Source organism: Lissotriton vulgaris, chromosome 3_1 (genome assembly GCF_964263255.1).
Source record: "Lissotriton vulgaris chromosome 3_1, aLisVul1.2, whole genome shotgun sequence".
In the NCBI taxonomy this organism is placed as follows: domain Eukaryota; kingdom Metazoa; phylum Chordata; class Amphibia; order Caudata; family Salamandridae; genus Lissotriton; species Lissotriton vulgaris.
The window spans coordinates 40,768,149-40,791,425 of NC_141689.1; positions in this window are offsets into that span (position 1 = coordinate 40,768,149).

A 23,277-nucleotide genomic window follows, 5' to 3' on the forward strand; every position below is an offset into this window, starting at 1 on the left:
CTGAAGGCTAGGTGGTTTTGAGTAAGGTGTAGGTGGGTGGGAAGGGAATTCCAGGTTTGGCCGCTAAGTAGGAGAAGGATCTTCCCCCCATGGTGGCTTTGTGGATGCGCGGCACAGCGGCGAGGGCTTGGTTGGACGAACGCAGCTGGTGGGTGGGGGTGTAAAAGGAAAGGTGCGTGTTGAGACAATCAGGTCCAAGTTCGTATAGGGCTTTGTGTGCGTGGGTGAGGAGACGGAACGTTATCCTCTTGTTGACGGGGAGCCAGTGAAGGTCTTTCAGGTGAATGGAAATGTGGTCTGTGCGGGGGATGTCTAGTATGAGTCTGGCTGAAGCATTTTGGATGCGTTGGAGTTTTTTCTGCAGTTTTGCGGTGGTACCGGCGTAGAGGGTGTTTCCGTAGTCCAGACGGCTTGTAACCAGTGTGTGGGTGACCGTTTTTCTTGTTTCGGTGGGGATCCAGCGAAATGTTTTTTTGCGCATGCGTAGGATGTTGAAGCATGATGATGAGACGGCGTTGACTTGTCTGGTCATCGAGAGTGAGGAGTCCAGGATGATGCCCAGGTTCCGTGCGTGATCCGTCGGTATGGGGGCTTTTCCTAGTGCCGTTGGCCACCAAGAGTCGTCCCAGGCGCATAAGATAAGGACTTCCGTTTTGTCCGAGTTCAGTTTTAGACGGCTTTGCTTCATCCACTCGGCTACTTCTTTCATCCCTTCATGGAGGTTGGTTTTGGCGAAGATTGGGTCTTTGGTGAGTGAGAGGATCAGCTGAGTGTCATCAGCGTAGGAGATGATGTTGAGGTTGTGTTGACGTGCGATGGTTGCGGGGGGGCTCATGTAGACGTTGAAGAGGGTGGGGCTGAGTGATGATCCTTGCCGGACGCCGCAGATGACTTCGGTGGCCTCTGACTTAAAAGGGGGGAGGCGGACTCTCTGAGTTCTTCCAGCGAGGAACGAGATGATCCAGTCTAATGCTTTTCCTTGAATTCCGATGTTTCTGAGGCGTTGTATCAGGGTGCTATGGCAGACTGTGTCGAAGGCTGCAGAGAGGTCAAGGAGGATGAGGGCGACTGTGTCTCCGTTGTCCAGTAGTGTTCGAATGTTGTCTGTTGCTGCGATGAGGGCGGTCTCGGTGCTGTGTTTGGCTCGGAATCCAGACTGTGAGGAGTCGAGTGATTTGTTGGTTTCGAGGAAGGCGGCGAGCTGATTGTTGATGGCTTTCTCTATGAATTTGGCAGGGAATGGGAGGAGCGAGATGGGGCGGTAATTTTTGAGTCCGGTGGGGTCAGCTGTGGGCTTCTTCAGAAGGGCGCTGAGTTCGGCGTGTTTCCAGCTTTCTGGGAATGTGGCGGAGTTGAGGGAGCAGTTGATGATGTCTCGGAGATGGGGTGCGATAATGGAGTTTGCTTTGTTGAAGATGTGATGGGGACATGGGTCTGTAGGGGATTCTGAGTGGATGGAGTTCATTAGGCGAATGGTGTCTCCTGTGGTGATTGGGTTCCAGTCGAAAAGGTTATTCGGAGGAGTTGCAGGTTCGGAGGTAAGTGAGGTTGGCTGGTTTACGGGTTGGTTGTCAAAGCTGTTATGAATGTCGGCAATTTTGTCATGGAAGAATGAGGTAAGGGAGTCGCAGAGGACTTGAGAGGGGGTGATGTCGTTTGAGCTGGCAGTGGGGTTGGTGAATTGTTTGATGATGTTGAAAAGTTCCTTGCTGTTGTGGGCGTTGTTGTCGGTCTTTGAGTGCTGATTTCTTGGCTGTCCGGATTAGTTGGTGGTGTTTGCGGGTGGCGTTTTTGAAGGCGGCTTGGGTGATAGTGTTTGGGTCTTTTTTCCAAGTTTTCTCAAGGGAACGACAGAGCTTCTTGGATTTTTTAAGGTCATCGTTGAACCAGGGGGCGTTCTTGCTGCCTTGTTTGATTTGATGTTTTTTCAAGGGAGCTAGTTTGTCGGCGGTTTGGGTTAACCATTGTGTGAGGTTGATGGCGGCTTGGTTAGGGTTCGTTGAGTAGGCCGGGGGTTTTTGAAGCAGCGATGTGGAGATCTGGTCGATGGCGATTTTGTTCCAATTTCTTCGCAGAGTTGGTTGAGGGTGGTTGTGGATCGTGGTCTTATTGTAAATGAAGTGGATGCAACTGTGGTCCGTCCAGTGGAGGGGTGTGGTGTGCGTGAAGAGATATGCTTGCTGGAAGTGAAGATAGGGTCGAGTGTGTGTCCTGCATAGTGTGTGGGGGTTTTAACAAGTTGTTTGAGTACGAGATTGGCGAGGTTGTCCAGGAGGGTGGTAGTGTTACTGTCGTTGCTCTTTTCCAGGTGGAAATTGAGGTCTCCCAGTAGAATGTATTCTTCCGAGGGGAGGGCGTGTGGGGTGATGTATTTTTTAGATACTTCAGCCAGGGTATTTTCATGGCATGGTCCAAAGAAATGACATCTTCCAGAATAAGGTGATTCAAAGTTAACTCTGGACTTAGCCATATCTTTGCCCAGAATAAAAGGGGAGCCAGGTGCAACTTGTCTGCAATGTAGGGCAAACCTACTTCCTCATGAATAGAGAAGGTGGGGGTCGATTTTCTTTTAACTACGTTGAATATGCTTTATTATCAATGGTAATATTGAGAATGCGATGGTATAGATTTTCTTTGAAATAATCAATGGTTTATTAAAGATCATAAAGTTAACAGCCAATCATGAGTTAATTAATGATGGTCATTGATATTTTTTAGATATGCTTTATTGATGACCCAAACCTTAACAATGACTCATGACAAGCCTTAATGGTTTCTTTAAGGTGGCACCATCTGCACCATCGCTATTGATTGCGATGGAATTGTGTTGGTTTGTTATTCCATATTACTGCTTTTACTAATGTGTGGACACCTGTACAAAGCTAGTAGGCCTTATTTCTCCATTATATTGTGATCTTGCATCTGATATAGGTGGTGGTATTCTGATTATAGGGTTCAGTACCCACTAGGGGTGTAAAGTATCACAAATGTATCACCCAAAGAATTTCCATGTATGTGATCGTATATATCTTTGTAATTTAATGCGTAGTATTGAGTAATAAGTGTGTAATAAAAGTTGTTTTTCTTTTTATAAGATAAAGCACGGATTGGGAAATGGTTTATTGAGTGTTGTTGTTGTGTACCAGTGCGCTGGGGTGACTGGTCCACACAACCTCCCTTGAGTAGGCCTTGGACCGCTGTGCTTAGCTATCCGGAGAGAGTCAAGTGCTACTATGTGATACTTGGTTCGCAGTGAAAAAAGAAATTTTCCGACTTATAACTTGTGAAGGGCTCACATCCTTCATGACTAATAACCCAATTTATTACACTTGCATTCATAAATAATGCCATCAGTGCTCCTGACACAGTTTTACAAGTGGAAACAACTTTGTGAATTTGCCCCTTCATGTGTTCCTGTGCGTCTAAAAAATCCCTTCATCCTCTGTTCCTCCATCAGCGTTAAATGAAAGCACTTTCTGGTTGGAACATCCCAGGTACCAGTGGGGACTGCCAGCAAGTTAGGTGACTTGCAGTGACCGACAGTGGCCAGCAGAGAGGCAAAGAGAGTGGTGGAGCAAAGAGGTACAAAGACTGAGGAAGATCGGTTGAGATGTTGGAGAGAGATTTTTTGTGGAATCATTTGAGAATGCGAGAGAGGGGCAAAAGAAGAGCAAAGAGGATGAGACTGCAAAGGGTTGAGGAGCAGGGAATATGAAGGTAGAATAGAGGCATATGGAGGGCTTTGGAGCAAGAGAGAAAGAGAAGATATTATTGTGTTTAACAGATCAGAGGTATTGGGCAATCAAAACTCATCAGAGAGAAAAGATGTATGAGAGGAGAGGTGGAAACAGAAGAGGATGTGGCTGGTTGCAGTGAGGACACAGAGAGATCCTAAATGAGAGGTATTTATGTTGGTATCAGCAGTTCATCAGGGCGGTGTCCACACACCAGCCAGGAGTCAATTGGCTCAGCTTGGAACACCCCATCAACATTGTCAGTGAGATTGTAATGGAATGAGACATTCAATGACTGAGACTACAACACATCTCCTTCCTTTACACAATAAAACAAAGGATTAACAAAAAGCACAAGTAAATAAGACAACCATTTGGTGCTTTATGTGGAATATAAGTGAGCACATAACAGAACAAGCAATAGAAATAGGAGTACCAAAGACAAGAACCACAACCATTGGCATGTTACCACCCTGGTTGAGCCCTGGACTGTAACCCCAGACCTCGCCATGGGGCAGCAAGGAGGAAGGGGGTACATCATCACACATGTACAACCCACCTGGTGCCCTCCTGATCCTCCATTCATGTATGGACCTACGGGCCTCTTTACAAGGCGTTTGCGTCTCTCTTGCTCGCACATTGTGATGCAAGGATGACGCAAATTAAAAATGAGATTTCTGAAGCCATGCAATGCCCCCTCACGTGGCCCTGATAGGCTTCATAAATCTTGAGTAGTGCAATGCAGCGCCAATCACAGCGCTTCGTTAGGCTGCGCCAGGGTGGCGGTTCCATTAGCATTGCATTGGTGTTTTCACAAGACCACAACAATAGTCTGCGATCTTTTCATAAACATACAGTTAGCCCACAAATGTAAGTGCAAAAATACTCCACCGCCCATGCTGCTTCGATGCATGCCACCCTCTCCTGACAACAGAGTTTTTTTCAATTTCAGATAGAGTGAGAAGTAAAAACAGCAGTCCACTCACTACTGTAGAAGAACTGCGAAAGGAGTCACCAATCCCACATGCGCTTGCGCCTCACGATATCAATATTTTTCTTTTGATCTCTGATGGATCAAGAGTCTTTGGGCCAGATGTACGAAATTCTGATTTTGCATTTCCTAATCGCAATTTAGGAAAAGTAAAATGCTATGTACAAACTTTGCGATTTCCTAATAGCGATTCCTACACAGTTGCAATCGCTATTAGGAAATCGCAAATAGGAAAGGTATTACATTCACACCAATGGGCCAAATAGGACATGGTTTGCATTTCCGAATTTACAATTTCCTAATAGGAAATCACCAATTAGGAAATCCAAACCCTAGGGTGCCTCTGGTTTTAAGGCCTCTCTGAAGGCACTCCAAAATTCATAGTGCACATGTAAATGCATATATGCCATAGAAGCATATTTGTGCTTCATGTCACATTAAAAAATTGCATCTGCTTTAAGAATCTCGAATAGGTAATCGCTATTTGCGTTTCCTAAATTGCAGTCGCAATTTGCGATTTCAACAGGGTAGAAATTGTAAATTGCGACTTTTTTGGCCTTTGTACAAGTGAAAAGGTGATTCAGCCTGTTAAGAAATACCAAAAGCCTTTGTACATCTGGCCCTATGCCGCAGGAATTTGCTTCTTCACATCCTGAAAATCCTTATGCTGTCATTCTATCCACACAAAGGCCTTCTGCTTCCATAAAAAAGTTTACAAGGGTTCAGTCTTTACAGAAAAATCATGAACACATTTTGAGTAATACTCAACATAGCCCATGAACAACTGCTCCTGTACTTTATCCCAGGCAGCAGGTGCCTCTTTGATAACTTACACCAGATCAGACTTTGGGCTCACTCCTCCAGCTGAGATGGTGAAATCCATGTATTGAATTCCCCTTTTCAAGAATCAACACCTAAACTTTCTTAAAGTGCATCTTATTTTCCCAGTTTATCCAGAACCTCCCTCAATAGCAAGCAGCCACTCCATCTTTCACTGTGCATGCAGAAGGCATCTTTACTTCAAAGGGTGGGCCAGAGCTCCCCCTGCAGACGGGTGCAGTTAGTGGTTGCACCCACCTGCAGCCGGACTCCTGAAGGGAGGCGTGTGGACATCCCTTTCCACCCACTAGTGGGCTCCTCTTAGGGGCGCATACTGTGTGCCACCTGTGGCTCACTGGTTAGAGGCGGCAGACCCGAGAGCAGAGGACGGCCCGGGACCAGGGTTCGATTCCCGGCGCGGCAGGTTTCTGGACCAGGGTCAGCGGACTCGATAATTCTCTCGCCTCGGTGCCCACTCTGATCAGCGTTCACACTCGGCAACTCTGGGCATTAGCTTGCCTCATCTTCACTAACGGCCCCACCAGACCGCCGGGGATGCCTGGTCTCACCCTGGAGATACCCATTAAGGGACCATCTCTCAGGAAGCCAGGAAGGGTTTCGCAGCGGTCGAAGCGCCTTGGGACCCTCCGGGTAAGTAGTGCGCTATATAAATGCCTATACATACACATACACAATACACATACCTCTTTGTGGCACTCAGTCAGAGTGCCTCCTGGTGACCTCTTTGCATCCGCACCTGTCGATAACAGACCACTAGTGCTGAGATATGCGGGAATTACATCTGAAGATAACTCTGGCTCTACACAGGGCTTTAAGTGGGATGAAAAAATTGGGGGTCTCTCAAGGGGGCATAACCAATGTAATTAAGGGTGTGGCTTAAATACATGTAAGCTTATATGTTTGTGCTTAGCATGGTGTGCCGCCCGACTGGTATTTTGTTGTTTCTGTCATTGCATCCAGATATATGATACAACAAGTAACATCATACTTACAAGAAGTCAGGACTATTGGCTTTGTCAATGGTTGTTAGTTGCATAAGATAAATAATCAGCAACTGTGGCTTGTATATAATATTGAAAAAGCTTCGACTTAAAGCCCTGATGGCCCCACGACAATGTTACTGCTCCTTAGTTCCGAAAAGAGAAGGAAAAACCAGAGAGAAAATGACTCTCTTTAAAGGTTTTCCCTTCCCCTACAACGCTCGAAAAAAACTGACCTCCTGTGCCACGGCACAAAAGAGAGCCCGATAGAGACCCGTTTTGAGGCCTCCTTAAAAAAACTGCCGGTGCTCAGACCCGGTGAGACCCGGCCTACTTAAAGCCCTGGCTCTACATGTGCACCTGCGCTATCTGTATTACAGTAGAGGGCACAAAAATGTCTGCATCCCTGGAATGCAGAAATAAGACGCCTGTGCTTGTTGCGCCCCCGGGCCACTGTATGTGATATGGCACCTCTATCCTAGGAAACTTCATAACATATTCCCAGTGCTGGCGACAGTGTTGCCAGATATGTTTTATGTTACTTATTTATTAGGATTGCCCAAAGTTAGCTCAGATCTGGAAGAAGATCTCACTTGCACTCAAAAATGTCTTGGGGCAGATGCGAGAACAACGGAGTGGACATTTATGACCAAGTATATGTGGGTGTCCTCATGTAATGCAACGGGTGCAATGTAAAGCGCTCTGATACCCGATTCGGGTCAAGTTCGCGCTATATAAAACTCTGTAAAATGAAAAAATAAAAAATATGAAAACTGTAATGGCTTTTTATGTACAGTTGTGTATATGATACTGCTATTGTAATACTGGTGACCACTCAGTTCTATAAATTAATACAAATATCTTAGAAAACAAGCAAGGACAGTGCTGTTGTGGTGCTGAGTGATGCTGTTGTGGTGCTGAGTGATGATGTGGTTGGGCTGAGTGATGTGGTGGCGTATTAGAGTGATGTGGTGGTGTCCCAGAGTGATGTGGTGGTGTCCCAGAGTGATGCAGTTGTGTTCCTGAGTGATGTTGTGGTGTTCCTGAGTGATGTTGTGGTGTTCCTGGGTGATGTGGTGGTGTCCCTGAGTGATGTGGTGGTGCCAGTGAGTGGTGCCCCTTAGTGATGTGGTGGTGCTCCTGAGTGATGTGGTGGTGTCCCTGAGTGATGTGGTGGTGTCCCAGAGTGATGTGGTGGTGTCCCAGAGTGATGTGGTGGTGTCCCAGAGTGATATGGAGGTGTCCTATAGTGATGTGGTGGTGTCCTAGCATGATGTGGTGGTGCCCCTGAGTGATGATGATGGTGGTGTTGTGTGGCGTTCAGCAGTGTGAGGCATGCAGCAGTGTGCAGCGTGCAGCAGTGTGCAGCTTGCAGCAGTGTGCGGCGTGCAGCAGTGTGAGGCTTGCAGCAGTGTGAGGCGTGCAGCAGTGTGAGGCGTGCAGCATGCAGCAGTGATAATAATGCAGCAGTGTGCAGCGCAGGAGTGTGAATAATGCAGCAGTGTGCAGCGTGCAGCAGTGTGAGTCGTGTGGTAGTATGCAGCATGCAGCAGTGTGAGTAGTGCAGCAGTGTGAGTAGTGCAGCAGTGTGCAGCGTGCAGCAGTGTGCAGCATGCAGCAGTGTGATTCGTGCAGCAGTGTGATGTGTGCAGCAGTGTGAGTAATGCAGCAGTGTGAAGCTTGCAGCAGTGTGCAGCGTGCAGCAGTGTGAGGCTTGCAGCAGTGTGAGGCATGCAGCAGTGTGAGGTATGCAGCAGTGTGAAGCATGCAGCAGTGTGAGGCATGCATTAGTGTGAGGCATGCAGCAGTGTGCAGCAGTGTGAGGCATGCAGCAGTGTGAGGCAGGCAGCAGTGTGAGGCGTGTGGCAGTGTGCAGCATGCAGCAGTATGAGTAATGCAGCAGTGTGCAGTGTGCAGCAATGTGAGGCGTGCAGCAGTGTGAGGCGTGCAGCAGTGTGAGGCATGCAGCAGTGTGCGGTGTGCAGCAGTGTGAGGCATACAGCAGTGTGAGGCGTGCAGCAGTGTGAGGCGTTCAGCAGTGTGCAGCATGCAGCAGTGTGAGTAATGCAGCAGAGTGCAGCAGTGTGAGGCGTGCAGCAGTGTGCGGTGTGCAGCAGTGTGAGGCGTACAGCAGTGTGAGGCGTGCAGCAGTGTGAGGCGTTCAGCAGTGTGCAGCATGCAGCAGTGTGAGTAATGCAGCAGAGTGCAGCAGTGTGAGGCGTGCAGCAGTGTGTGGTGTGCAGCAGAGTGGGTGTGTATCATAAAAACAATATTAATAAACAGAAGGGAAAGGTGATTATAAAAGGGAACTACACATTTATTTAGATACAAATATTCTATTCTTTTTAATAAGTATACATGTTAAAACCATACATCATGTACAACCAAATTACATAAGAATTGACAAAAAGAAAAGACAAATTATACAATATCAATTAAAATATAATCACACAATATTTTAAAAAATAGAAAAGTGGCAATCAATACTCTCGACGCGCGTTTCGGTGTTAAGAAAAACACCTTCTTCAGGAGCCACAAATTGTATCTGAAATACACAATTAATAAAAATAAAAATACAATCACTTACACAGGTTAAAAAGGTTTGTTTCGTTAACAATGAAACATCACATAAGACATAATAATTTAACAAATTTAAAAACAGATTCCTAAGCACCACACTTCCCTACTTGCTATAGCAATATAATAATTGCTAGACAAGGTACAAAACTAAAATTTATATATTTGAGCAGTTGTTAACTAACTAAACCAAGCTACATAAGGACCCAATGAAAAACAACCATCCTAGGCTTAGATATAATATACAATTGTATAAAAAAAATATGAAAAACCAAGGTCATTTCATTGCTAGATAATAATGACCACTAAGTAAGTTCTGAACTATACCATCGGCAATAATGTAGTCCAAAGAGGACAATACTTACTATTAAAATTTCGTCACAATGGCTAGAGCCAACTTGTATTTCCTTAGCAGTTCTTAATGCAGTGATGTAGAAGATGTAACAATTAATGACTGCGGGTGGAAGGGGACATATATTACACACCATACTTCATGGCAATGCAAAGCTATAATACAGCTTAATCATGTGAGTAACGGATGCACCAAAATGTGCTCACTTAAGAGATTATGTTATTGTTTGTGGTTGGAGCTAGATGATTTTAATCAGCACACATAGGAGTCAGAGGACCACATTTATAGTTCAGAATAAGGTATAGTCCTATAAACTTTCACTCAGAATCTAAATTATAAACAAAATTCAAACCATAAATATTTGTGTGCTTATCTCCTCATAGACAGTACCAGCTAAATGAAATGTCTAAGACGAACCACTGGCAAATTAATGGGCTTACCTAGATGGCAGATGGCAGGTAGAAGCAATCTCTCTAATGCGTCTGCAGCAGAGTGTGGCATGCAGCAGAGAGTGGTGTGCAGCAAAGTGTGGAGTGCAGCAGAGTATGGCATGCTGCAGTGTGAGGCGTGCAGCAGTGTGCGGCGTGCAGCAGTGTGCAGTGTGCAGCAGCGTGCAGCAGCGTGAGGCGTGTAGCAGTGTGAGGATTACAGCAGTGTGTGGCATGCAGCAGTGTGAGGCTTGCAGCAGTGTGAGGCGTGCAGCAGTGTGAGGCATGCAGCAGTGTGAGGCATGCAGCAGTGTGTTGTGCAGCAGTGTCCAGCATGCAGCAGTGTGAATAATGCAGCAGTGTGAGGCGTGCAGCAGTGTGCAGTGTGCAGCGTGCAGCAGTGTGAGGCTTGCAGCAGTGTGAGGCATGCAGCAGTTTTAGGCGTGCAGCAGTGTGAGGCGTGCAGCAGTGTGAGGCGTGCAGCATGCAGCAGTGTGAGTAATGCAGCAGTGTGCAGCAGTGTGAGGCGTGCAGCAGTGTGAGGCAGGCAGCAGTGTCAGGTGTGCAGCAGTGTGCAGCATGCAGCAGTAAAAGTAATGCATCAGTGTGCAGCGTGCAGCAGTGTGAGGCGAGCAGCAGTGTGAGGCGAGCAGCAGTGTGAGGCGTGCAGCAGTGTGTGGCATGCAGCAGAGTGTGGCGTGCAGCAGTGGGAGGCATGCACTCTGCTGCACGCCACACTCTGCTGCACGCCACACTGTGCTGCACGCCACACTCTGCTGCATGCCACACACTGCTGCACGCTGCTGCATGCTGCACACTGCTGCACGCCTCACACTGCTGCATGGAATGACGGAACCCTGGTGGCTCCTGATGGACTCCGTAGAACTGTGATTTATTATTTATTTTATAGTTTTATAGAGTCAGACCCATGAGGGTATCAGAGCACTTTACAGGTTAAGGGTGGTATACAAAGCGTTAGGAAGGGAGGGATCAATTGGGTAAAATAGGGGATACATTATACAAGAAAAGCATGCAGTCTAAAGTTCCCGCTTACATGTGGGATAAAAATTAAAACAGGTAGATACATTATACAAAAAGGCACGCAGTCTCAACTCTTGGGGATGCCCAGGAGTGCAAGAATAGGTATCATCCGTAGAAGCCATGGATAATACCGAGGTGGAGGGTGGAACATGTCGCTGAGGTGATTGTAATGTATTCATTAGACGAGGTATTTGCCCATTATGAAGGTTTTGGTCCCCTTCTTAAAGTGTGCCAAGGACGGAAGTCTTCTGATGGCGGGTGGGAGAGAGTTCCAAATTCTTGGAGGGGCCCCAGAGAAGGCCCGATTGTAGTTTTTTTTATTCCTTAAGCGTGCTGGTTACTGCAATAGGTCTTTGGCAGATCGGGAAATCACAAGTTTTTGTGAGAGAAATGAAGGAGAATTGGAGTAAAGAGCTTTGTGAGTAATGCAAGCCAATTTAAATTGGATTCTGGCCTCTAGAGGAAGCCAGTTAAGAACTTAGAGGTGAGGAGAGATGTGGTCGAATTTTATTGAGCCAGTTAGGAGTCTGGCGGCGGTGTTGATGCAGGCCTTTACTGGGGCCAGAGAGTTCTTGGGTAGCCCTGCGAGAGTAGAGCATCCATATTCTAGTCTGGAAATGACTAGTGCCTGGATTGCCGTTTTAAGTTCAGAAACATCGAGGAAGGGTTTTAGGTTTCTTAGGTAACTCAGGTGGAAACTAACCACTTTGCCCATCGAGTTTATATGGCCACACATGTTCAGGCTGCCGTCAAGGGTTATTGCAAGGGATTTCGCCGAGTCAACAATGGTAAGAGGGCAGTTTAGTGCTGTGATGGTCTTGATCCATTCCTGGATGTCTGGATTGGGTTTGGGTGGGGAGACCAGAAGAAATTCAGTTTAATTTGCGTTGAGCTGGTTGGCGGTGAGCCAATGGACTGTCAGCTTCAGGGCCTCGTTCAGGGTGAAAATGTCCTCAGGGAAAGAGATTTTTATGTAGATCTGTGTATCGTCGGTGTACATAAGGTAGGAGATATTAGCGGCATGTAGCACCTCTTTGAGATGTTCAAGGTAAAGGTTGAAGAGGGTAGGGGAGAGGGTTGATCCTTGAGGGACTCCAACCGTGACCGGAGAGGGGGCGGATAGGTTACTGTTGATAAGTACTCTCTGTGAGCGGTTTTGGAGGAAGGATCTAAACCATTCAAGGACGGTGCCATCCAACCCCATCCTGAGTTTGAGGCATTCAAGGAGAAATTTGTGGTTAATCCTATTAGGAGACAGGTTTTGCCTTGGTTGAGGGCTTGGAGGGCGGTCATCCACAATGGAGGATGGTGGTTTCCGTGCAGTGTCCAGGTCTGAACCCAGATTGTAAGTCATCTAGCAGGTGAAATTTGTTTATGTGTAGGCCCATCTTCTGTTGCACACATTTTTCCAGAATTTTGGCTAGGAGTGGGATGTTGGATATGGATGTATATTTCTCAGCGGAAGCAGGGTCCAGCGTCGTTTTTTTTAGGATGGGGACAACTTGGCCAGCCTTAAGTGAATCAGGAATTGAGCCCTGTAGGAGGGAGGCATTGATTATTGAGGTCCAAGAAGGCATGATAGCCTGAGAGGCAGCAGCTAGGCAATTAGAGGGGAGAGGATCATTGAAGTGATTGTTCGGGTTTAAGGAGGCAAGAATTCTCGAGATAGAGTGTTTGTCATAGATTGTAAAATGGTTTTTGGGTGAGATTTGGGAGGACAACGCAGAGAGAAGAGGTGGAGCTGGCAGATTTTGATTTTGGTGGAGAGTTGCGGATTTAAGTTCATTTCCTAGGACAGAGATTTTGTCACAGAAGTAAGAAGAAAATTCCTAGCTTGATATTAGGGGTTTAGGTGTTTCTTTGGAGGTTTTTGCTAGTTTGTTGGATTGGTGGTTGACCAAGTCAAACAGCTTGCGAGGTCGATTTTTGAAGTTCTCCAGTTCAGTTCTGAAGAATTCTTTTTTGGAGTTGAGGATTTTCTTATTGTAGGCATTTCTGGCCTGGCTTAGAAGTTTTAGATGTGCTGCTGATGGGTGTTGTTTCCAGTTTCGTTCAGTGTGTCGAAGGGATCTCCTCTCCTTGTTGAGGGATCCACTGAACCACGGATTTCTGTCTTTGATCTTGGTTTATTTTTAATTTTAGTGGTGCCAGGTCATAGAGAATGGCAGATATGGTTGAGGAGTAATGTTCCGCTAGGTTGTCGACCAAGGTGCACTGAGGGGGGGGGGACCATCGTTTGGGAATCACAGGTTGAGGTGTCTATGTCTTGTGAGTGCTGGGCAGGAGGAAGGTGATGGCGTGGTGGTCAGACCAATCACAAGGGTCTATAGAGATAAGTTAGAGCATAGTGAAGTGAATGCAGGTTTAGAATGTTGAGTTTGCAGTTATATGCAGAAGAATAAAGACATACTATATTATTCTCAGTGTGTGGCGTAGTCATTGACGAGTACTAGGGCAAAGGAGGACTCTACACCGGTAATAGAGAATCTATGTTACTTCCAATAGGAAAACCCAGAGCTCTCCCTTCTCCAGACTCATATCACATGTCTAAACAAGTACTTCAACACTCTCAGGAGGTCTGAGCTGGTTCAGTCAAACATTTAATGGAAAAAGGTGATAATCTTAAATCAGAGCCAGGCTTTAGAAGGGCGAGCTGGGCCCATGACTAGACCACTGTCCGGCAGAGGGACGCCGTAGCTGCCTACAGAGATCTCCCTCCCACAAGGCTCCAATGGAAAGTTATTGACACAGATGTCAGCTTTTCTTCTGATGTCTCTTTTTTCTCTTCTCTCTTCTCTCTTCCCTCTTCACGCTTAGCCTCTAGCCCCACAATCCTAAAACAAAGATGGCGAGTGAGAGGGGATGCTGAATCCAAGCATAGCCTTGAATCTCACTTTCTTTCAAAAGTCAGCAAAGAAAGTCTCCCATCACCATTCACACAACAGCTATATAGCCCAATCACGCAATCAAAACTCTGTTTGATCACCCAACTAACCGAAAAAGTAATCAAGGGCTTAATCAGCATGGCCGATGCTCTAGAAGACCAGTGTCATCGTAGTATTTTCAAATCCATTCTTCCAGGGTCCTCCGCAGTAGCACAGGTGGGACTGATCATCAACTCCCCCATCAAACAGCGAGTTCCTATGTGACCTGAAAACATTTAGGATCAAACCTATTCTAAAGAAGCAGTGACTGACGTACCTGACCCGGAAACAATAGACGAACAACAAATGGATGGTTCCCAAGTAATGTTATTGCAAAGTAGCTTTCTCATAAATCTCTGGCTTCAAAGAACAAAACAACCAATTATCAGCCACAAATTCAAGAGGAGCTCAGGCCCTTAAAAGGCAGACTGTAAAAGCATTGATACTCTGTACTAGCAACTACTAACCTAAAGCTATATGTTACCGATATCCTGGGTCATGTGGGTAAACATTTAAATTCAGGACAGATCCCAAATAGTCGCAATAGATTTTGGCAGGTAACTATCCCACAGGACTCAACATCACCTCCTTCCTGATTAACATGTACCTGAACCCACATTCCAATATGATGAACTTCAAGCTTACCTCTCAACATGGCTGATGATACTCACCTTAAAGTTGGAAAGACCATCATAGATCAGGACATCATAACTTGGAGAATGTTATTTGGAGAGAAGCAGTGAATGCTAAACACTTAATACCTTGACAACTAAAGACACACCTGCGGATCCTTGAGAATCCCGATGCTGTATCATCTTGGGGCCTGGAGATAAAAGCAACTCCAACCCTATCTACTGAGAGGAAATCATTAACTATCGTCTCCAAACTCCAATCAACAAGCAATGCTGCTACTAGACTATACCAATGGTTTGTACATCAGATTATACAAGAAACTAATATTCAAACTCCAGACTAGATCTGAACAGGCAGGACCACAATGACACTACACTCAAGACACCATAGGCCATATATACAAAGAAGTGGCAGAGTGAGGCGTTAGCCGTCATGGCTTAACGCCACACTCCGCCTCTTCAGAAACACAAGGCTGCACCATATTTACAAGAATATAGTGCAGCCTTGCGTCTCCCCCTGTGCTGGCGCTAAGTTTAGCAACTTAGCGCCAATTAGGCACCCTTGCACTGAGGTGCAAGGGTGTATGCGTGCAGGGGAAGATTGTTTATGTGTGCAAATAAACTGTCTTTAAATGCCGTTTTGTGACTGTTATGTGTGCTGCTTAATGCAGCACACATGGAAGTTACAAAATTAAATTTTTTTGAAAGATTGTTTATGTGCAGTAAGGGACACCTTCCTACACATAAACAATCCAAGGCATTTTGCTTTTTCCACATGTGCTGCACAAGGCAGCACACATGGGGAAAACAATGAGGAGAAATAAAGCATTTCTCCCTATTTCTCCAAGTGAAGACCAGGTTTTTCCTAGTCTTAATTTTGGCACTGCCTCCTATTTACGCCACCCTTGTAAAAAGGGAGCATCGTCAAAATTAAAAAGTGACATTCCTGTGGAGATAGGGGCTTGTAAATATATCCCTATATTGGCTCTCGGTTGCAAGAAGGGTATCATTCAAAGCCCCCGCATCCCACACTGTTCAGTCTATGGGACGACCGCAATCTTCCTAAATTCCCAACTCACACTCTACAGCCTTAGACATAATCAAAGATTCACAGTGCCCCCCTCCTGACAATTCCTTCTTTTTTGAGGAACCCAGCATAAATGGAAGCTCTTTTTCAGTGTAGACTGAAAAATTGAAGAACAAACTCCCAGGGAGAATAAGCACCACCCAGTACTGCCTAAAAATACAAAATGCAAAGACTTGGCTTTATGCAAAATCAAGACCTAAGTGAGTATCGCACTACCAGTGTTAGACCTGGCACCATTGGCGTGGGTCTCCCTTCCATTTTTTTCTGTTGCCTCATGTGTTTTTGCTAGTGTTAGGTGCTTTGGGCACTGTGCCACTCCCGTCCAGTGCCACAGTGCAAGTGCTCCCTATTGTGAATTAATTAATGTATTAATTTGTGATTCCATGATTGACTATTTGATTTACTTGTCAGACCCTAGTATAGTGCACCAGGAGTGCCCAGGGTTTGTAAATCCAAATGCTGCTAGTGGGCTTGCAGCACTGGTTGTGCCACCAACAGAAGCAGCCTTGTAAAATGTGTCTAAGGTCTGCCATTGCAGAGCCTGTGTGCAGTCTGGTACTGTCATGTTGACCGGGCAAGTGCACCCACTTGCCAGTCCCTAACCCTTCCCTTTTCTTCATATCAGACACCCCTATGGTAGGCCCAAGGGCAGGGTGCATTGTAAGTATACGGTAGGACATGCCCTGGTGTGTGTGGCATGTCCTAATAGTGAATTACAGCCATTTTCATTTTTTACTATTGCAAGGCTACCTGTTCTCCATAGGCCAGAATGGGCAGTTAGATTATTACATTCTTATAATCCTAACTGACTCTGAGAACATGGTGGAAATTCGAGTTTAGTACGCCTGAACTCGGAATGATAAAATACATATTTTAGTGAAGTTGGTTTTAGCATTCTGTGTTTGAAAATACAACTTTTAGAAAGTAGGTATTTTCTAGCCTAACCTTTCAAGCCTGCCTCTGCTAGGTTGTGTATTCCCTGTCTGAAATTTGTGAGTGACAATGTTGGGGATTCCAGAAGACAGAATGAGTCAGTCCAGTGGTGAATAGAGATCTGCATCTAGATGGGAGGGAGGAGTTGCACCTGAACCTTGAATAGGGCTGGGTCTGCCTTCCACAATGCTGGCGCCACCTCCTGGAGTGCGGCTGATGTGCCCTGCACACTGAAAGAAGAGAAGAAATCCTGTCAACAAAGTGCTCCAGGGCTGTGCTTGTCTGCCACAATGCTGGCTCCACCTCCTGTGGGGCGTCTGATGTTTCTGCCCTGCACTGTGAAAGGAAAGAAGTAGTCCTGTAAACAGAGGGCTCAGGAACTTGTTTGGAGTGGGCAAATGCCCCTTTGCCCTCAGAGGATAAAAGGATTGTGGGGTATAAATATTGGGACCTTGATCCCATGAAATTAGATCACTTTTGGACTACAAGAAGAAACCTCTGCTGAGGAGAGGAACCTGAATAAATTGAGGAGAGACTATTCCTAAGCTGCAGTGCTGCTTAGGGGATTGGCCTGCAGTGGTTGCCTGACTGCCAAAGAGAGGAGAAAGTACTTTGTGTACCTTACTTTCAAGTTGTAAAGGATCTCCAAATGCTTGGAAAAGAGCTTGCCTCCTGCTGAAGTCTCAGGGAGAACAGACTTCACCCCCAGCTCCCCAGAGTTCTTTGGAAGTGCCTGCTGCTGTTTTGGGCATTCTGAGGAACTGCGTGTCACAAGGAGCTGGAAGCACGTCTCAACAAGGAAGAAGCGTGTCGCCGTCACTGCTGTTGCATCGTGAATGTCGGCGCTGTAGCTGTCGTATTGCACCGCATCGAGAGAAGTGGCCCCCAACGGAGAGGAAGCGTGTCGCTGCTGCTGCCGTCGCAACTCCAAGTGAGGGTGTCGCCGCTGTAGCTGTTGTATTGCACCGTATCAGGAGAAGAGTCTCGCAATCAGGGAGAAGCGTGTCGCCGTCGCTGTTGATTAGGGGATTAATTCCCCTTGAGTCCTGAGGGTCCCTAGGGGCTAACTAGCCCACCAGGTACCTCCAGTAAGCGCCAGAGAGCTGAGTTGCAGAGAGGTGTAAAAAGGGGTGCAGCCTCGGAACACCTCTCTCCACCGCAGCTCAGTGGTGCATACTGGAGGTACCAGGTGGGCTAGTTGGCCCCTAGGGACCCTCAGGATTCGAGGGTACTTAATCCCCCAATTTACAACGTGCCAGGGGGCACATTTACACACTTGTTTTGTTAGGCCCCTCCCTCCCTGCACCACTGTGCAAATGCGCCCCCTGGTGCGTTGTAAATTGGGGGGGTTAATTTCCCTTGAGTCCTGAGGGTCCCTGCGGGCCAACTAGCCCACCAGTTACCTCCAGTAAGAACCAGAGTGCTCTGTTGCAGAAAGGTGTAAAAAGGGGCGTGAGCTCAGAACAACACTCTGCAGTGCAGCTCTGTTGCGCATACTGGAGGTATCTGGTGGGCTAGCTGTCCCCCAGGGACCCTCAGGATTCGAGGGTACTTAATCCCCCAATTTACAACGCTCCAGGGGGCACATTTGCACACTCGTTTTGTTGGGCCCTGCCCCCTCCCTGCAGCACTGTGCAAACGCGCCCCCTGTCCAGCTTGTGTCGAGGCAATAGGGATTTACAGGATCACCAAACAAACCCCTGGCGATGAAGCCATTGGCTATCCTTTAACACCGAGGAGGTGCCGCTGGGAGGCAGAACACACTCTGTCTCCCTGTATGCGGTTGGCATCTTCCTATACATCCACGACATTGCCACCCATCGCACCAAAATTGCTAACATTCTCAATACCTTTACTGAAGTCTCTGGCCTCCGTGTGAATTGGCATTAATCTTGTCCGTTTCCCATTCGGGATGAGGAATGGGAGCTTGCCATTGGCTGAAGAGCACTCTCCGCTGTCTCGCAGTCCGCATATATCACCATGAGAGTGACTTGTTGGATGGAAACCTTACCAGAACTGCGGCAGCGACCCCTGGCCAGATTTCATTTTGAGAGCCTTCTGCTTTCCAACATGGGCCGGCTAGCCCTGTCCGAAATGGTGATACTCCCATCTTGTAAACTGCCCTCTAAATCTAGCGGCTACATTTGTCCGTAGAGTTGAGTCATTGTTGGGGGACCTGATCTGGCGCAATGGCCTTGGCAGGGTGGCACTGTCCAAATGACGCCTTCCTACAGACAAAGGAGGGCAGGAGCTCTTAACGATGCACTCTGTTGTGTAGGGGCACAGCTACAGTGGGTAAGTCATTGGCATACAGAAGGCCATCTAGAAGACACCGCGTCCATCCAACCCCCACTGGCGTCTAGAACGACTGCGGCTTTTCCACCTGATGCCAATGGTGTTCCCCCACACTCCCCTGCACTTATTCCAAGTGGCTCACTAATACGATTGTGGAAGCTTGTGCATCGCAGCATCATCAACTACCTCTTGTGTCCCTTTCCACCCCCTGCTCGGCTCGCCAGAAAATAGAGCCAATTTAACCTCGGTTAGATTACCACATCGGCACAAATTGGGCTTTAGAACCTTCAGAGATGTATTTTGGGATGGTACCCTAATGCCTTCTACTGAGCTGACAGATGAGAACAGCATCCACAGAGGGCAGTCCTGACATATCATGCCCCGACTCATAACTTGAGCATCTACCGGTGCAACCGAACCCCCAACGCACACTGTCATGCAACGTCTCCATGTTATAGTCAATTGCCTGTAAATATCTTTGCAGACAATGGTTTACAAAAGCTATTGGGGAACACAATCAGATTATTCTAACCCACTTTCAGGTTAGAGGGTAGAGGATGCTTGCAGCAGCGTCTGCTGCCAATCCAAGGTGGTGGTGGGGGCGGGGTTGGATAAATAATAATAAAAATATAAACGTACCTTTCCTGCCTTTCGCCGTGATCTTCTGCTCTCATGCAGTGGCTCACTGCTCCTCTGCTCCTGTTCAGCACTACAGTTCCCAGAATGACAGGCTCCTAGAACCCAGCAATCCCAGCGCTTCTCCCACCATGAGAGAAGCGATGGGATTGGATGAAGCGGGTGGGATTCGCGCTACAGCAGGGTCTTGGTGTCTGTGCCTCCGAGCACTAGGATATCTCCAAGAAATAGCCTAAAGATATCCAAGTGCACATGTCTGTTTGGCCAGCCGTGGACTTTCGGCCAAACAGACATGCGCACTTTCAGTGCTTACCACCAATCACCTCTGCTGTGTGATGCTGCGGCATGACCCTGCCCGCCCTAGACTCGACAGACTGGAAGTAAAAATAAAATGACAATAAAGGAGTTTTTTGTCATTCTATTTTTTTTCTGACTGCTGCATTTCATCAGTGGGGCAACGCTTCTCCGCCATAGCGGAAGAGCAGCCCATGCTTTTGGCTACGGTGCAACTACACCTACTGCACCATTCAAATCAAGCCCCTTGTTAATGCATGATAACTGCAATTGTGTCTGCCTATATAGTAGTAACATACAGCAATATTAGGTGTTTCGAGGAGGGCATGACAAATTTTGTGCCTGGTGCCACTGCACCTACTGCACCATCCAAATCATGACCCTGTTGTCTGCAAGGTGACTGCACTTGTGATCTGCTGTTTAGTAGAAAAGTATAGCAGTATTAGGTGTTTAGTTGGGGTTGGGGTGCCTAGAGCTTTTGGCCCTGGTGCTACGGCACCTGCTGCACCAGTCAATCATGATCTTATTGCCTGCTAGACAAATGCACTAGTGTCTGTCTTGTTTAGTAGTAAAATTTAGCAATGATCTGGGTTTAGTGGGGCCCTAGAGCCGTTGGCCCCAGTGTCACTGCACCTGCTGCACCATTTAAATCAAGCCCCTTTTAACTGCAAGGTAACTGCACTTGTAACTGCCCCTTTAGTAGTAAAATACAGCGATATTATTTGTTTAGAGGAGTTCTTACTTTTTGTTCTGGTGCTACTCCATCTGCTGCACCATTGAAATCCTGAGCATATTGTCTGCAAGGTAACTGCACTTGTGGCTGCCAATTTAGGAATAAAATATAGCAATATTAGTTGTTAAGTAGGGTGCCCGGAACTTTTGGTCGCGGTGCCACAGCACCTTCTGCACTATTGGATTAATGAACCTAGTGCCTGCTATATAACTGCACTTATGACTGCCTGTTCAGTTATAAAATGTAGCAATAATAGGTGTTTAGAGGAATCCTGACAACGATTGGGCCTGGTGCCACTGCACCTGCTGCACCATTCAAATAATGCCCTTGTTGCCTGAAAGATAACTGCAATTGTAACCTCCTGTTTAGTTGTAAAATATAGCAATAATTGGCGTGCCTGGAGCTTTTGCTCCTGGTGCCACTGCACCTGCTGCACTATTGAAATCATAACCCTAGCGCATGTTAGATAACAGCACTTGTGACTGCCTGTTTAGTTGTAAAATATAGCAATATTTGGTGTGCAGTGGACTTATGACAACTTTTAGCCCTAGTGCCACTGCACCTGCTGCACCATTTAAATCAAGCCCTTTTCAACTGCAAGGTAACTGTTTAGTAGTACAATATAGCAATATTATGTGCTTAGAGGAGTTCTGACAACTTTTGGGCCTGGTGCCACTGCACCTGCTGCACCACTGAAATCTTAACTCTGTTGTCAGCAAGGTAACTGCACTGTGTCTACCTGTCTAGTTTTAAATTGTAATCTAGGTTTAGTGGGGTCCCTAGAGCTTTCACCCTTGGTGCGACTGTACCCACTAAACCTGCTGCACCATTTGAAATCAAGTCCCTTTTAACTGCAAGGTAACTGCAATTGTCAGACTGTATATTGCTTATAAGATTCCAAATTGTATATGCATGTCTTTTGCAACTGATACAGTGGAAGCAGTTTTAGTAAAAATAAGTTTTCAAAAAACTGCAATTGTGGCTGCCTGTTTAGTAGTCAAATATAGCAATATCATGCGTTTAGAGGAGTTCTGGCAACTTTTTGGCCCGGTCCTACTGCATCTGCTGCACCATTCAAATTATTACCCTTTTGTCTGCAAGGTAACTGCACTCGTGGCTGCCTGTTACCAAATGACCAAACAGAATATGTGGAAAAAATAAAAATACGATAATGTGTACAAAGTGCAAAGAAAGGTACTGAGGTATGAATAGGAAACGCCACAAACATTCTAAGGCTAAATCATCTCCTTTACACAACTAAGTAGCAAAAAGCAAGCATTCCAGCATACTGTTAGGAGCTGTCTGCCTTTTCCTGGGAAGGGATGTTTTCTTGACAGTGTATGGGGCTTAAAGAGTGCGAACAGCTTTAGTATATGTATCGTAAATACATACAGCCAGGGAAAGTTAACAACAAATACAAAGTTTCAAACAAAAAGCAAGAAACACAGTAATTTAGCAATGGGAACTGATATGTGCCCCCTTTTAAGATATATTAAATACAGGTGATTTCACAAGCACAGCACAAGTGCTATGTAGGCGACACCTAAAAAAGCAGCAGAGTGATTTTGTAGGCCGTGTGCGTGCATAGTGCGCATGCTTACAAAATGGTCCCTCAGGCCTCGTCATAGGCTTTTTAAAATTATTATTTACCCATGTTGCACTGCATCAGGAATGTTATACAGCATAGAAAAAGCAATTAACAAAGCCAACTGGTCTTAAAGGCAAGACCTGTTACCTGTGCCAGTGCTGGTTTCCTATGTGTAATGAAGCTTTGGAGCCTTATTAATATAAGACACACGGGTGCCACAATCTTGTAAAAGCGTGCACTGGAAAGAGCCGCATGCTGCCACTGGAGGCGCTGTCTACCTCAGCAGCGACTGACTGTTTCAGGCTGGTAGATTTTCTTCACTTTTTGGCCTGACTATTGTGTTTTTTGTCTTTGACTGTATTTTACTCAAAATACAGCGGGCCATATTTATGAAGATTGTGTCGCAGGCCACATTGCTGCAGTGCTCTGCGTCACAGGGAAAGAGGAATGCACTGCACCTAAGGCATATGAAGAATATCTGTCCTTTCCCCCTGTGCTGGCGCACAATTGGCCGCCAAGTGCCAACACAGGCACCCTTGAACAATGGCGCAAGGGTGCCTGTGTTGTAGGCAGGATTGTTTTTGTGCAGGAAGGGGCACAAGAAGCAATCATGTGAAGCTATTTCCTTTTTCTATGCGTGCTTCTCCTTGTTATGCCTCTCCTGGGAATATGTCAAAAGCCATGGGAGTTGCGTGGGAATAAAACCAAACACAAGGAGATGATGGAGGGAGCGCTGAACATTTTCAGACATTCACCCCCAGTCACAGATCTGGGTTGAATCCATCATCATTCTTTAGCTCACTTCACCACCTCAGTTCAGACCCAGCTACATGCAAATCAGTCTTGACCCTGTGACTCATGGGAACAGCCCAGCCTGAAGTCCAGGCCAGGTCTTCCATGAACCTGAAACAAGCATGCGTGGGAATACCCATTGAAACGCCCATGGTGTGGATGTGGTATGTAGGCAGCAGTGCAAATTTAAAGGCATCTTTCTTTTTAGCCCGTTGGCTAAAAGTCTTTACCTAAAATTTCGGTATAGTATTTTGCAAACGAGGGATAGGACAAGTAAATGGCACTGTAACAAGGGTGCAAATAGGAACACTGATTCAGCTTTATGTGAGCTTTGTGAAATGGGGCTGAAAGAGGATGAGTCTCATGTTTTATTTATATGTCCTGCATACCTTAATGCAAGGAAAAAATGGTTAAAGCCCA